At 38.3% G+C, this 17450-nt stretch overlaps 1 pseudogene across 1 annotated transcript; it reads right to left on the minus strand.

Annotated features, from left to right (window-relative positions):
* Positions 1-1474: 1474 nt before the first annotated feature.
* Positions 1475-15733, minus strand: LOC308497847 (mitotic spindle assembly checkpoint protein MAD2A-like; annotated as a pseudogene). The gene is made up of 2 exons: positions 15539-15733; positions 1475-2129 (listed from the first exon to the last, which is right to left on the minus strand). The product of its transcript is annotated as a mitotic spindle assembly checkpoint protein MAD2A-like (transcript).
* Positions 15734-17450: the final 1717 nt, after the last annotated feature.

Genomic DNA, 17450 nt, shown 5'->3' on the forward strand with positions numbered 1-17450 from the left:
AATTTGTTGCCTTGAGTTGCACAAAATATTCTCTTACAATTTTTGTATTTGTTCTCTGGATCAGCACCATGTACCTTGCTGCTGACTCCTCTAGGTGTCTCCAGATACTTTGTTCCACTTTTAGGGCAATGTAAAAAACGTCCTCTTCCATAAAATGAGAGAAATAGATTAAACAGTCTGTAAGGGACTTCTGGATTCTAACATCTTATAAGATGAGCATTTGAAGAAAGGCAATATTGAGGAATGATTCAACATATACTGAAGTGCGAGACTGCCTAGATTCTAGCCCCACCTTCACTCACTGGCTATGAAACCATCTTTTACCTCTCTGTGCTATAGTTTTTTTTCATCTGTGAAATAGGGATAACAATAAAATCTGTCTCTTGTACAGAACTGAAAATTAAATGACATAATATCTAAAACAGTGCCTGGCACATAGTAACTCTTTCATATAAGCTACTTTTAAACTTATGAGTTGTTTATTTATGGAATTTTTCATTTAATATTTTTGGGTCGTGGGTAACTGAAACCACAGAAAGCCAAATTGCAGCTAAGGGAGGGACTATTGCACTAAATCCATCTTAACTGCTATTTAACTGTATTAATACCACACCAATATAAAAATATTTTAAAACATACACATTTAACTTTATTTATTGCTGTCACTTAAAGCTTGATTTTATAGAACACAAAAGCCCTTTTTTTTTAAGTGTGTTTTTCTGGGACCCATCAGCTCCAAGTCAAGTAGTTGTTTCAATCCAGTTGTGGAGGGTGCAGCTCACAGTGGCCCATGTGAGGACTGAACCAACAACCTTGTCGTTAAGAGCACCACGCTGTAACCAACTGAAATAACCAGCCACACCCTAAAAGACCATTTTTAAGAGTTCTGTGTCACAGGAATTTAAACAGTAAAAATAACAACAGCTTTATAGGTTTAAGTTATATAAATTAAAATCAAATAATTGAAAATTTTTTCAATATGGAAACTATACAAATGAAATAAATGGCAAAAGGACCTAATAAAAATATTTCATTGTTTATTGATTATCAGTTAGTTTAGGACCTAAACAAAGATTCTGAATAGTCAGACTTCTTTTGCTGTGTTTCATATTTAAATGTCTCCCTACTTATATTCTGAGTCAAGCTACTTGATCAGCAGGTCTAATTTAAGAAGGCATTTAGCTTTATAGCAAAAGTTTTTCCATTTGTAGTTACCACTTTCAAAAAAATTGACATTGAGGTGCTGATGTAATCTGCTGGTTCCCTTTTGAAGTGTGCAAAAAATTATGTCAACCCGATGGAAAGTGAAACAGGTACCACAAAAAATGGAACGAATTACGCACAGTTCAGTAAAGTATAATGTCAAGTTTTCCCCATCTAAAAATTAACCAATGAAATAAAACATATCAATTATAAATTATTTGGTTTCAGGAAAACCACAGTCAAGAATTACATTATTGTTCTCATCACATCTTCAGTCATTGACAGCGATTTTGTGGGCCACCATGCTATTTATTTTGTGGATTGTAGTAGTGAATTAACAAGGACGTCCTCAGAATTGGTAATGAACTGTGGTCCTGACTCTTCCCATTTTTCAGGTACAACCAAATCTTTGTCTGTATCAATCAGTAGTTGATCAAATGAACAACAACAACAAAAATCTCCAGCAATGGCAGAAATGTCACTGTAGCTGTGATCTGTCTGATTACTGAACAGATTTCATCTTGGAAAGCTTTCAGAGACTTCTCTGGGTGTACCGTCCTCTTTGGCAGTCTTGTCACACTGAATATCAAACTGGACTCTTTCAAGGACCTCACCACTTTCAGTATTTGAAATGACCACCACCAGTTTCTGGACACTTAACCAATCTTTTAGTTGTCCACCACATTATTTAGGTATTTTATGAACTCAGCACCAGAAGTTACAAGTAAAGTGAGTCCATATTTCTCCACTTGAGTAAAGGTTTCAAATGGATACACGCCACGCTGATATATAATGCTGCTGATGGCAAATGAGAAGAATTAGGCCACGATTTCGATTTCGGCGCTCCTACGCAGGGCGGTGCCTTGCTTCCGAGAGAGAAGCAGCCCACGGCCGGCCAGCCGACTGCAGGGACTCCACAGCAGCTCCTGGCATGGGTTTCAAAAGTAGCGGCGCAGCACCAGTTTCCCCTTTTATTAATTTCAGGTTTTTCTTTATTGATTCCTTCTTTCTGCTTTCTTTTCATTTATTTTGTTTTTCTTTTGTGAAGTTGTTATTAAATACTGAAAATCTACAAAAGAATATTTTTAATGTATTTATGTCTGTTTACCTATATAATCTGTATCAATTGTGTAATGACTAAAAATAAAATGCAATCACTCATAATCCAGCTAAAGACAATATTACTAATCCAGTAGGAGCTGTTCTTGTTTTATCTTTGTAGTATTTTTTGCATGCTGAAAACTAATCTTTTCTTGGTTAAATGAATAGCAAATATCTTCGTATAGTTTTGTCTTTTAAAAAATGTAATTTATTTTCTTTATGATGTGTTGATTAACAGGAGGTCTTAATTTTATTATCAGCAGACTTATCAAGCCTTTCCTTTCTGATTTGCATTTTTAAATATGTCTCAAGAATCCTTCTCAACTGTAAGATCATAAAGGTATTCTCACATGTTTTCTTCTAAATGTTTTCAAGTTTTGCCTTCATATTTGTTTTGCTGTTAGGTTGGGATTACATTTTTTTTTCCCTTCAAAATGGAGACTCAGTTGTCCCAGACCATTTCTTGCATAGGTTTTCAGTACGCCACTGATCTGCAATGCCAGTTTTGTTATAAATCAAGTTTCCACACATATATGAGTCGTTTCCTGGTTTCTTAATTCTCTTTCATTGGTCCATCTGTATTTCTCTGCATTGATACCACACTGTCTTTTTTTTTGGCGGGGGGACTATTGGAGAACAGTGTGTTTCTCCAGGGCCCATCAGCTCCAAGTTGTTGTCCTTCAATCTAGTTGTGGAGGGCGCAGCTCAGCTCCAAGTCCAGTTGCCATTTCAATCTTTAGTTGCAGGGGACGCAGCCCACCATCCCATGCAGGAATTGAATCCTCAACCTTATTATTGAGAGCTTGCACTCTAACCAACTGAGCTATCTTACTGCCCCATACCACACTGTCTTAATTATGTCTTTACAATAAATCTGTATCTTGTGGGCATATATATCACCACCACCACCACCACCACCACCACCACTACCATCACCACCACCATTACCTGGCCTCTAGCTTAGATCTTTCTTTTTAGGTGTATTTTGGCAATTACAGGCCTTTTGCTCTCAAAAAAAAAAATTAGTAGGCTGATAAGTTCCAAGAAGAAAAGCTTGTTGGAAGTTTGATTGGAATTGTACTGAATGTATAGATCAGTTTGGGAGAATTCTTATATTTATGATATGTCTGGGAAGCTGCTTCCATTTTTTTCTCATTCTCAAAGTTCTCCTTCTCTCATCCTCAAAGTCCTTGAACTTTGGCCAGCCCTTGTTGTTTATCCTAGCCTAAGTGGTCACTTTGAAATTTGTGTTATCATCTGAGTTGATATAGTTTGTTGAAGAAAATAAGAGCTTAAAATATGCACTAAATTACTTATGACTTTCATCAACCCTCCTTTTTGATTCTTGTAAAATTCCCCATGCTTAGAGGCCATATAGAAAACTGTCATACCTAATGTGAGAATCCTAACGACTGTCTATGGCTCTCTACCAGACTCAAAACTTATAGTTGATTAGGAACTCTCTGTCTCACCCGAATGACCATTTCTACCTCATATTAGATGGAAACCTGCCCCCAGGTTAGCTCTGACCTGGTATCTGTTCTGTTCTCTGGAGTCACACATGTCTTTATATATGGTGATCTTTTTCATTTCCCCAAGTTTTCTCTTCAGGCTAAACAACCACTAGACCAGTGTTTTTCAATGTATGGTTACTGGATCTTTCCTTCAGAATCAACTTAACAGCTTTTTTTAAAAAAAAAGCAAAAGAAAATTCCTGAGTTCCATCCCATAAAAAATGATTCTGCATCTCTCAGAGTGGAGCCCCAAAATTTGCACTTTTAATTAGTTTACCAGGAGACTCCCATGCACACTAATATTTTGGGAACATTGCACTAAACTCAAAGAATCAAAGGACCATGCCACTCTTGTCCATCACTATGGGCCTCACACCTGGAAATCCTGGAATGTAATGCTCAATAATTATTGGATGAATGAATGAATGAATGAATGAATGAATGAATGAATGAATGAATTCTGGCAATCAGTCTTAATTATTCCTTCAGAAATCATGTCCCCTTTACCTTAGGGCAATATTACTCAAACTTTTTGGTTTCAGGACCCCAAAGAGCTTGTTTTAGAAAATGCAAGGCTATACAAACACATTTTCTATTAGCCCTTAAAGTGATAATGTCATCATACTTCCTGCAGCCTCTGGAAAACTCCTTTCTACACTCATAAGAGAATGAGAATGAAAGAAGGGGGAAGAATCTTAGTATTATTATGAAAATAGTTTTGACCTCCTGAACTTCTGAAAGGACTACCCTTTGTGACCACTGCTGGAGGGGCTGTTTTGGCCATAGAGGTGTTGTGACATAGTGGTTAAGTACATAAACTCTAGAGTTAGGGCTTCTGGATACGAATCAGCTCTTTCACTTACTATTGTGTGACTTTAATGTTCGCCATTACTTAACCTTCCTGTGCTTCATTTTCCTTATCTGTAGAACAAGGATAATAGTACCTGCTTCTTAGGGGTGTTGTGAATATTCAATGAGTTAAAACACTTTAAGTGCTTAAGACTGTATCAAGCACACTGTAAGCATGACACATAAATGTAAGGTACATGTAAATATTATTATTAGAAATGAAGCTATTATTATTATTATTATAAATGCTACATGCTTGCTCATAACTTCTATTTTCTCAGACCCCCCTTTTTAATAAAATTTACTGGGGTAACCTTGGTTAATAGCATTACATAAATTTCAGGTGTACAATTTTATAATATGACATCTGTATGCGTATACTCCATTATGTGCTCGCCATTAGAAGTCTAGTCTCTTTCTGTCACCATATATTTTATCCCCTTTACCCTCTTCATCCTCCTCTTCCCCCTCTTCCCCTCCAGTAACCATTCTGTTGTCTGTATCTATGAATTTGGGTTTTGTGTGTTGCTTTTTGTCTGACAATTAAGTTTGTGAACTTGCGACTGTGCGCTTGTATTGGCAGCACTGTACAAATAGCTCGGTAAGGTTTCATAACCTTGATATATCAGTGTCTCACAGCTGTGTTCATGTCAACGTGTGGCAGTGTCTTGCTGAGTGTCATTCATTATTGTAGTTGCGTGTTTTTGTGTGCCTTCATGAGAATGTCTGAGCTTGAATTAGAGCAATGAACATATATTAAATTTCTTGTTAAACTTGGCAAGAGTGGGAGTGAAATCAGGGACATGTTAGCCCAAGTTTATAGGGAGCATGCCATGAAGAAAACGCAGTGTACAAATGGATTGAACGTTTTTCTGAGGGGAGAGAACTCATCACTGATGAAGAGAAGTCAGGGTGACCAGTAATGAACAGAACTGACAAAAACATTGCAAAAATTTGTCAAAATGTGCGTCAAAATTGTCGGCTGACTTGACAAGTATAGAAGACCAAGTAAACATCGGTAGAGAAACTGTTAGAAAATCTTAACTGAAAATCTTGGCATGAGAAAGGTGTGTGCAAAAATGGTCCCAAAGGAGCTCACTGATGAGCAAAAGCAAAGGAGAGTCGAAGTTTGCCAAGACCTGTTGGAGAGACAAGGTTATGTTTTGGGCCATGTTATCACCGGTGATGAAACATGGGTGTACCAATATGACCCTGAAACAAAGTGTCAAAGTGCACAGTGGAAGTCAGCCGATTATCCACGACCAAAAAAGTTCTGTCAATCTAAATCAAGAGTCAAAATTCTATTGCTAACCTTTTTTGATATCACAGGGATTATTCATTATGTATTTGTACAAAATGGACAATCAACCAAGTTTACTATTTGGAAGTGCTGAAAAAGCTGCATGAAAAAGTTAGATGAAAACGACCTGAACTTTTCACCAACAATTCATGGCTCTTACCTCACGACAATGCACCAGCTCACACGGCACTGTCTGTAAGGAAGTTTTTAGCCAGTAAACAAATAACTGCATTAGAACACCATCCCAGATCTGGCTCCCAATGACTTCTTTCTTTACCCCAAAATAAAGGAATATTGAAAAGAAAACATTTTGATGAAATTCAAGACATCAAGTGTAATACAATGACAGCTCTGATGGCCATACCAGAAGAAGAGCTCCAAAATTGCTTTGAAGGGTGGACAAGGCACTGGCATCGGTGCATAGCTTCCCACGGGGAGTACTTTGAAGGTGACCATTGTGATATTCAGCAATGAGGTGTGTAGCACTTTTTCTAGGGTGAGTTCACCAACTTGATTGTCATACCTCATATATCCCACGTAGGAATGAAATCATGTGGTTCTTGTCCTTTTCTGTCTGACTTATTTCACTTAGCATAATGCTCTGAAGATCCATCCATGTTGTAGAAAATGGTAGTATTTCATCTTTTTTATGGCTGAGTAGTATTCCACTGTATGTACATACCACATTTTCTTTATCCAATCATCTGTTGAAAGACACCTAGGTTGTTCCCATGTCTTACCTATTGTGAATAATGCTGCAGTGAACATAAGAGTAAATATATCTTTATGAATAAGTGTTTTCATAATTTTGGGGTAAATATCCAGAAGAGAAATTGCTGGATCATATGGTAGCTAATATTCTTAATTTTTTGAGGACTCTCCATACTGTTTTCTATAGTGGTTGCACCAATTTACATTCCCACCAGCAGTGTACAAGGATTCCCTTTTCACCACATCTTTTCCAATACTTATTTTTGTCTTATTGATTAATAGCCATTCTAACAGGTGTGAGGTGGTATCTCATTGTGGTTTTGATTTGTATTTCCCTTATAACTATGTATCATATGTCTGTCAGTCAGGTCTCTTTTTATGAACACAAACTACATCTGCAGTTCATTTATCCCGTAACGCAGTGGCCAGCTGTAGTCAGAGGTCACAGGTTTGGACAATATTGTCCAAACCTTATTTTTGGCACAGCTGAGCCAAAAATAAGAAGAGGTTTTGGCTCGATATAAGGAAAATCTTTAAAAAATATTTAAAACCCAGATTACAAAGGTAATATAGAGTCACTGGAAGAATTTTGAAAAGATATTTTTTGAAAAGTAAATAAAATTCACCTATAATCACCCTATTGAAATAACCATTAATCTGTTGGCATATATAGCGCCAATAGATTTTTTTTTCTCTTTGCAACAGGTGTATTTTTCCAACTGAGCCATCCAGGAGGCAGCTCAGCTCAAGGTGCCGTGTTCAATCTTAGTTGCAGGAGATGGAGCCTACCATCCCTTGCGGGACTCAAGGAGTTGAACCGGCAACCTTGTGGTTGAGAGCCCACTGGCCCATGTGGGAATCGAACTGGCAGCCTTTGGAGTTAGGAGCACGGAGCTCCAACCGCCTGAGCCACTGGGCTGGCCCCTTGCTGACTTTTTTTTGATATCAGAGGGATTATTCATTATTAATTTGTATCAACTGGACAGTTAACCAAGTTTACTATTTGGAAGTACTGAAAAAGCTGTGTGAAAAGTTGGACAACCTGAATTTTTCACCAACAATTCATGGCTCTTACATCACAACAATGCACCAGCCCACACGGCACTGCCTGTGAGGGAGTTTTTAGCCAGTAAACAAATAACTGCATTGCAACACCCTCCTTACTCACCTGATCTGGCTCCCAATGACTTCTTTCTAGCCCCCAATGACTTGAAGACAAGGAAATATTGAAAGGAAGATATTTTGATGAGATTCAGGACATCAAGGGTAATACGACTACAGCTCTAATGGCCAGTCCAGAAAAAGAGCTCCAAAATTGCTTTGAAGGGTGGACTAGGTGCTGGTGTCAGTGCATAGCTTCCCAAGGGGAGTACTTTGAAGGTGACCATCATGATATTCATCAATGAGGTATGTAGCACTTTTTCTAGGGTGAGTTCACGAACTTAATTGCTGGACCTCGTATATGAACATATGATGAACACTCCTTTAAATATTATTCTCACTCATTAAATATTACTCTATAGCCTGTTTTATAAAGGACTCAAGTAATCCAGGATTATTGTCGAATAATTAGAACATTAGTCCTAAATGACAACCAGAGTAATTTGATATTTATCCTTCTACACTTTTTTCTATGCATATACTTCTAGAAAAACAAAACCAACCACACCTACTGTTTTGTAATGTGGTTTTAAAAATTATGGTAGGGGCTGGCCCGGTGGCTCACGCGGTTAGAGTTCCATGCTCCTAACTCTGAAGGCTGCTGGTTCTATTCCCACATGGGCCAGTGGGCTCTCAACCACAAGGCTGCCGGTTCAATTCCTCAAGTCCCGCAAGGGATGGTGGGCTGCACCCCCTGCAACTAGCAACGCCAACTGGACCTGGAGCTGAGCTGCGTCCTCCACAACTAAGACTGAAAGGACAACAACTTGACTTGGAAAAAAAAAAGTCCTGGAAGCACACACTGTTCCCCAATAAAGTCTTGTTCCCCTTCCCCAATAAAAATCTTAAAAAAACAAAAAAGATACTCAGCCAAAATAGCCCATAAGTAAAAACAAACATATGTTTTAAAAAAATTATGGTAAAATTCCCATAACAGATAATTCACCATTTTAACTAATTGAAAGTGTATGTTTCAGTGGTACTAGTACATTCACAATGTTGTGTAACCATCACCACTATCTAGTTCTAGAACATTTTCAGCATTGCAGAAGGAAACTCCATAGCCATTAAGCAGTCACTCTCCATTCTGTCTTTACCCCAGTCCCTGGCAACCACTAATATAGTTTCTCTTGCTATGGATTTGCCTAGTTTGAATATTTTAGATAAATGGAATCATACAATGTGGCCCTTTCTGTCTGGCTTCTTTTCACTTAGCACCATATTTTCTGGGTTTATCCATGTTGTAGCATGGTGGAATAAGAAATATTCCATCATAGTGATATATGTCACATTTTGTTTATTCATCCATCAGTTATGGACATTTGAATTGTTTCTACCTTTTGGCAACCATGAATAGTGCTGCTATGAATATTCATGTGCAATTTTTTTGTTTGAACACCTGTTTGGTATACTTGTGTGGAATTTCTGGGTCATATGGTAATTCTGTGTTTAATTTCCGTAGTGAGGAATTTCCAAGCTGTTTTCCATCGCAGCATTTTACATTCCTTCCAGCAATACATGAGAGTTCCAATTTCTCCACATCCTTGCAAACACTTGCTCTTTTCTGTTTGTTGTTATTGTTTTTATAGCTAGTAGGTGTGAAGTGGTAAAGTGGTACCTCATTGTGGTTTTGAATTGCATTTCCCTAATGGCTAATGATGCTCAACGTCACTTTCTTTCTTTTTTCTTTTTTATTGGGGAATATTGGCGAACAGTGTGACTAGGACCCATTAGCTCCTAGTCAAGTTGTTGTTTTCAATCTAGTTGTGGAAGGAGCAGCTCAGCTCCAAGCCCAGTCATTGTTTTCCATCTAGTTGTGGAGGGCGCAGCTCACTGGCCCATATGGGACTTGAACTGGCGACCTTGGTGTTATGAGCACTGCGCTCTAACCAAGTGAACCAGCTGGCTGCCCCTCAGCATCACTTTCTTGTTCTTATTAGTCATTTGTAAATCTTCTTTGGAGAAATGTCTATTCAAGTGTTTTGCCCATTTTTTAATTTAATGCACTGGGTTTTTTTGCTTAGAAATATACCATGGACATCTTTTACTCTTTATCATTTTTATGTGAGTGTAATGTAGTATAATATTTCATTCTCTAGGTTTATAATACTTAAAATCAATTACCTTACTGTTATTTAGACTGTTTGCACTTTTAAACTTTTAAAAAAATTAATGCTATAATAAACATTTTAATAAGTAACTCTTTACACATATCCAAGAATATTCTTGAGAAAAATTCCTAGAAGCAGAATTGCTGGGCCAAGGATGGGCAATTCTTAAGCTATGGGTACAAATGTTAAATTGCTTTCTATTGTAGTTGTACCAATTTACAGTCCTATCTGAGGTATAAGAAAGTGACTGTTTCTTTGCATACTCATCAATAATTTTAATTTTATGCATTAAAAATGTTAGTATCATTGGCACAAAATGACATCTTACTGTTTTGAATTGCATTTATTTAACTATTATAAATATGAATCATCTTTCATAGATTCATTGGTCATTTAAATTTATTTCTTTTTGGTAAATTATTTGTTTTGTCTTTATCAATTTTTCTGTTCTTTTCAATATTAATACTAGTTGCTCTCTATCATTCTATTTTAACTTTTCTTTTGAATTTTACTTTTTTTTTTTTTTTTAAGGAGTGTGCAGCTCACAGTGGCCCATGCAGGGATCGAACTGGAAACCTTGGTATTATTAGCACAATGCGTAATCAACTGAGCTAACTGGCCTCCCCTGAACTTTACTTTTTATTATTATAATTTTTTTTTGGATAGAAAGTTTAATATTTTTAATGTGAAATCAATTTTTTTCTTGTTAGTTTTTGCCAGTAGTGTTATACTTAGAAATTTCTCATCTGCCCCAGATTATATAAATATTTACCTATATTTCTTCTCATAATTTTATGGTTTTGATTTTTTCCATTTAATCTTTAATTATCTAGAATTTATTTTGGTGTTTGGTGTATGTTAGAAGTGTAACTTAATTTATTTGCAAATAGTTATGCAGTTGTTCTAATATCATTTATTGAAAAAAATCAATATATATACAATGGAATATTGCTCATCCATAAAAAAGAATGAAATCTTGCCATTTGTGACTACATAAATGGGCCTAGAGGATATTATCCTAAGTGAAATAAGTCAGACAGAGAAAGACAAATACCATATGATTTCACTTATATGTGGAATTTAAAAAAAACAAAATAAACAAAACAGAAACAAGTTCATAGATGCAGAGAACTAATTGATGGTTGCCAGGTGGGAGTGATGTTGGGGGGATGGGTGAAAATGGTGAAGGGATTAGGAAGTATAAATTGGCAGTTTTAATAATAGTCATGGGGATGTAAAGTAAAGCATAGGGACTATAGTCAGTAATATTGTAATAACTATGTATGGTGTCAGATGGGTACTAGACTTATTGAGGTGATCACTTTGTAAGTTATATAAATGTCTAAGCACTATGTTGTATACCTGAAACTAATATAATATTATATGTGAATTGTAATAAAAAATAAAATTTTTGAAAAGAAAAAAATCAGTTTACAGTTAATTGACTAATAAGAAATAGAGCCATTAAAATATATTAAATTTTTGTATATACTTGAGCTCTTTTTTTTGACTCTCTATTCTGTTTCATTCATCTATCTGTCTATTCTGGTGCCAATACAACACTGTTTTAATTTTTTATTTTTATAATATCAATAGCTGATAGACTAAGTCTCAGCTTATTTGTCTTCTTCTTGTTAGAGGCCCTTCCTTCCTTTTTTGTTATCCTACGTTTATTCTTCCAGATTCACTTTGAAATAACTATGGAGAACAAGGTAAAAAACTGGAAGTAGCTGTGGAAATTGAGAGCTACCAATGGTAGTATTACAGTATAGCCTTTGGGGTCTAATTGCACTTTGAGCTCATGAATTTGTTGTGGCATCAGCTGCCATGTTTGGATGATTTTCTCCAGTGGCACCATATTTTTAATGTTTTAGCAGACATTGAGTATTAGAATGTTGCACAGGCATTTCTATGTTGAGTAGAATGCCTTCTAAGGTTTCTTCTGACTCTTCATTCGTTCAGTAAACATTTACTGAATGTCTCCTATATGCCATTCACTTGGCCAGCTTCTGGGGTTATAAAGATGTATAAAATACAGTTCTTACTTCAAAGCTGGACACAGAAACGATAATTTTAGTTGTAGGAGAGGAAAACAATTTTTCTCTATCCTCTTAGGTTTAGTAGCTAGAGTTTGCACATTGACACAAGCCAAATTAACAGGAGAAAAGCCATACAAACTTTATTTTATGTTATCATTTTAATTTTTATGTGATCAGAGGGCCTTCATGAAATGAAGACCCAAGGAAGTGATTAGACACGGGGGATTATGTACCATTTTAATAAAGGGTGAGAAATTGTGAAGAAGTGACAAGATAGAAGAAAAGAGTCTTGGAGCTTCTAGGGGCGGTAAATTGTGGGAAAGTAAATATATGGGGGAAGTTGATGAAAGATAAGAATCATTTTAGGAAGGTTTGTTTTGCATACCCATGACAGTGCTAACTGTCTGCAGTGATAACGATTGATTTTCTTCCTCCTGTTATGGGAGAGGAGAGGAGGAAGACCTCAGGAAAGTTTCCCAAAGTAGGTGCGTACTGAGCTGAGTCTGAAAGGATCAGTAGCAGATAGTAGCAATACAAAAGGCTGGGATGGGGCTAGCACTAGATACCACAGCTTGAATTAGGCACAGAAGTAAGAAATATACGTGCCAAATTAAGATATTTTGACATGATAAGACTTTGATTTCCCACTAGTATTTTAATTGTTTTCACTTCTCACTATTGTGCACAACAAACAGCCCTGACCCCCGTCCAGCCCATCAGTGAGTCAGTGTTATGATTGCCATCATCCTTGCGTTAATGAAAAAGCAAAAAAAAAGAGAGAGGGAAAGGGAGAGGCTGAAGCTCAAAAATGGAGTGGAGTGTTTATCATACATATTAATGAATATTTTTTTAAAAATGTAAGGCTGCATGCCAAAGCCACTTTCCTCAGATTGCTGTCACTAAGAATGAAGTACAAGGGAGGAGATATGGAACAAGACACTGGAAAGGCAGACAGGGGCCAGATTACAGGGGTCAGTACACCATTTTCAAAAGCTTAGACTTGATCTTATAGGTGATGGGGACAACTGAAGTGCTGGTAAACAGGGAAGCTCGTGGTCACATTTATTGAAGAATGTGGAAAATGTAACCAAGGAGGACAAGCCTGGAGGCATAGAAACTATTTAGGACTCTTTTTTCTTTTCTTTTCTTTTTTTGGGGAGTAGGGGAACAGGACTTTATTGGGGAACAGTGTGTACTTCCAGGCCTTTTTTTCCCCAAGTCAAGTTGTTGTCCTTTCAATCTTAGTTGTGGAGGGTGCCGTTCAGCTTCAAGTTGTTGTCCTTTCAGTCTTAGTTGTGGAGGGCACAGCTCAGCTCCAGGTCCAGTTGCTGTTGTTAGTTGCAGGGGGCACAGCCCACCATCCCTTGCGGGAGTCGAACCAGCAACCTTGTGGTTGAGAGGATGTGCTCCAACCAACTGAGCCAACTGGGAGCTCAGCAGCAGCTCAGCTCAAGGTGCCAGGTTCAATTTTAGTTGCAGGGGGCAGAGCCCACCATCCCTTGAGGAACTTTTGAGGAATTGAACTGGCAGCCTTGTGGTTGAGAGCCCACTGGCCCATGTGGGAATCGAACCGGCAGCCTTCGGAATTAGGATCATGGAGCTCTAACCGCCTGAGCAACCGGGCAGGCCCTCTTATCATATCTCTTGAAGGCATTGGTTTTCAAGGAGGGGGCTATCTAGCTTCACAGGGGACATTTGGCAATGTCTGCAGATTTTTGGTTGTCACAAATGGGGTGAGGTTGTGTCGCTGGTATCTAGTGGGTCAAGCCAGGGATGCTGCTAAACATTCTACAATACATGGGACAAAGGATTATCTGGCCCAAATGTCAGGAGTGCCATAGTGGATAAATTCTGTTCTAGGGACTAGAGGAACAGAAATTAAAGGTCATCTATTCCAACTATTCAGTTGGTATTTGAATACTTGCTTCAACAACCTATCAGTGTAGGATAAGCATGTTGCAAGAAACATGTCTAACATATCCAGAGGTTCAGAGTTCAACTTCAAAGTAGTTCATCTTTGAAAGGTGTTCAGTTTCTTCTCTTTTTGTTCTAAAATCAGCCTTTCTAAAACAAGTAACCCAGCTTCACTTATTAGGTTCACAAAGAACAATTTCTCTTCATAATTATTTTTGAGATTTATAAAGACAGGAGTCCTGTTTCTTCTGTGCCATGACTTTGAGTCCTCTTGCTTTACCTAAAGCATAAGAATGAGTACATAGTATTTTCTTTACACATAAAGGGAACACATAATTATAAAGAAGCAAAACAAATTATTACATCTTGGGATCTGGGACTTGGGGAAAACATTTTAAACAAGAAAGCTTTACAAAGGCAAGGTCAAATAGACATGAGTCAACAAAGACAACTCATAACTCTGGACAGAACATAGGAAAAGTTTCTAATGAGAAAAATAAACCAAAGATTCAGATGATAAGTAGCATCCAGAATAACATGAACCATAAAATATAAATAAGGCAGAAAAAAATGTAGACAAAGACGAAAAACAAAAGAAACAGAAGACAACTCCCATTAAGTAAATGACATCTGAATTTTGACAAGAAGCAACTCACATCAGCTTAGTAGCAGGTTATCTCTGACCTGAGGATCTAGGAAATTATGCAACGAGGCCCTTCCCCCTGACGTTTTATACAGGGAAAAGCAGATTAAAACACCAAAGGCAGCATTTCCACTCCTCCTGTCTCTCCTCTTCTCTTCCTCGTCTTTTTTCTCCTTCCTCCTCTTCCTGAGTTAGGGGTAATGGTGGAGTCAGGGCTCTCCATAAAAAAAAAACAAACAAAAAAACACAACACAACAAATGGAAAGTGTATAGGAGGGACTAACAGGAGGGACAGACAGTTCTACAACCTTACTTTATCAATTGGAAAGTTAACACATTTTTTTGAAATTAGCATTTATTAGGGTGACAATGGTTAGTAAAATTACATAGGTTTCAAGTGCACAATTCTGTAATACATCATCTCTATATCACATTGTGTGTTCACCACCCAGAGGCAGTTCTCCTTCCATCACCATATATTTGACAGTTAACACATTGTGATAATGAAAGAATAAATAAAATTAGCGCCCAGTGAAAATGTTTTCCTGCTTCTCTCCTGTGCTCAGTCACTGCTCAGTCATCAGTAGCCCAGCTCTGGGCAGTCTCCCAGATTCCCTGTACCCTGGAGAGGGACCCCTGATAACTTCAGTGCACAGACTGTCATATTTTTAGGAAACATTGTCTCACGGTGACCACACCGCCACTGTTCTGTTCAAACCATCAATCAAATACCAAGCTTGAGGCAGCATCAGCAAGGCAAGCCAAAATGAAGGGCGTGGACGCGGAACAATACAAAATGAGTTTAGACAAGAAAACGCAATCCAGAAACGCAACGGGGTAATCTCTTCTCACTGAGATTAAGAACATCCCAACCCCAGGTAGTGAGTGGTGAGAGGCCAAGGAGCATTCAGCAGGCCAAGCAGGTGAGGTCAGCTCTGATTACTCCTGGGTAGATGAGTTTACTGATTTCGGTGGCTCGTGTCCAAGATTACGTAACAGGCACAGAGGCCCAAGGGGGTGAGGATGACCCGGAAGGGCCCTGCGCCTCGCGCCTGCTCGCGATGTACAGATTCCGCTCGGGCCACGTGTGCTGCTGCCCTGGTGGCCTCATTGCAGGGGAGGGATTTGGGGAGCGCCTCGCGGCGTGCAGAGAGTCTTTCTCCAACTAAGCCACTGCCACACGCCATTACCTTGCGGAAGACTCTTTGTGAGACCTTGACCCAGGCAGCCGAGAAGCCACGAGATGGCAGCAGAGGACACAGCCCGGGGCACAAGACCTGAACCATCTGCAAAAGCAGATATTTTACTTGGGAAATATCATCAGTTATCTATAATCATGAAGTCAAGGCCAGAATTTCAAAGAAATGAGGGTAAAATTCAATACGGGGAATTTCCCAACCACCGGAGAATTCGGCCGCATACAAAGCCACATGTGAATCAGATATTTCTCCAATGCTTAAAGCATTGGGGGTCAAGGCCTTTAAAAACTGACGTCAGCAGAAACCTGGTCACAGTCACTTCTTTCTGTGAAGTCCCAATGGGCAGCAATATAAATAAAATGTGAGTGACATCCACAGAAGCTGCTAAACTGACAAAGAGGTAGATACACTGGTTGCTGAGAAGCACTGTAGCAAAACATTGCAACAAGGGACTCTAGCATTAGGCAGCGTGGAGGGGGGAATAATGAGGATCACAGGACAAGCCTCAGTCTTCACTTGCAGCTGGCAGAGGCTAATGCACAGGAAAGGGGCGTTAGTAGCACTGGGATTAATCTCCGATCTTCTGACTTCTCATCTAATGCTCTTTTCATTACATATCTGCCCCTCCCCCAGTCATTACTACCAAAAATGTCTCCAGACGTTGCCAAATAACGTCCGGGTGGCAAAATTCCCCTCCTTAATAATCAACGCCATAGAGGGTTCTGAATAAAAAAAAAATTAAAAACGTAATGCTAAACCTCTACAAGATTTGAATTTCAGAAGACGCCTACGAATATCAGAAGGCCTACGAAAACTGATATTGCACATCTAAAACCTGCATTCCTACCATGTTTGTATAACAGAGGGGCTATACCTGAAGGCCAATAGGCTGAATCTGGTCCTCAATTTTTAAAAAATTACTTAGTGACATTTTAAAATCAGATTTCACATTTAAAAGTCAGAATTTCTCACTTGTATAGGAAAATTGGAACTATGACAATACCAGTCCCACAGTTCCACACGGCAATAACTGGATGGAGTTGAGGGGCAAGGGGTAAAGTATTTAAATAGAATGTGTGCTCTCTAGTTTGCCACAGTTCCCACCACTTCCTATTACCACACACCCTATCCGCTTCACTCATTTTACACTACTCCTCATCCCAAAGGCAATTTATTTTCAGCCTCTGAAGTGCTTCATGGTTTTATTTTTCCATGTATGATTTTATTTTAGCCTTCATACTCCAATAAGATAGGATAAATACTATGATTACTAGGTATCTACATGTAAGCAAAATGTAGTTCAGAGAGGTTTGACTTGCCCAAACTTACACAACAAAACCAGAATCTAGGTTTCCTGACTCTCGATTCTATTATAGTTTGGGGGGGAAAGTTTCTATTAAGAATTTCATTTAGTGGTTCATGGAACAAAACCAAAGTAGATACAGGCATAATTGCTAGAACAGATGAGTTCCAACTGCTAAGCTGTTCTTGCTTAGCAGTAGGACTGATAAGGTGATAAACCTGACTGATACAGGTTTATGAGCATGGTCATTGAACTTCTCCAAGAACTGCAAATGATTACCTCTTATTCTTTTAATGAGTCTGCTTCCCTTAGCCTTCCAGGCATATGAAAAGACTGCCCTTCTGTCTTGAAGTTGGGTGTGGCTATATGACTTGTTTTGGCTAATGAAGTCTGAGGGGAAGT

This window comes from Rhinolophus hipposideros (genome assembly GCF_964194185.1).
Source record: "Rhinolophus hipposideros genome assembly, chromosome: 5".
NCBI lineage: Eukaryota > Metazoa > Chordata > Mammalia > Chiroptera > Rhinolophidae > Rhinolophus > Rhinolophus hipposideros.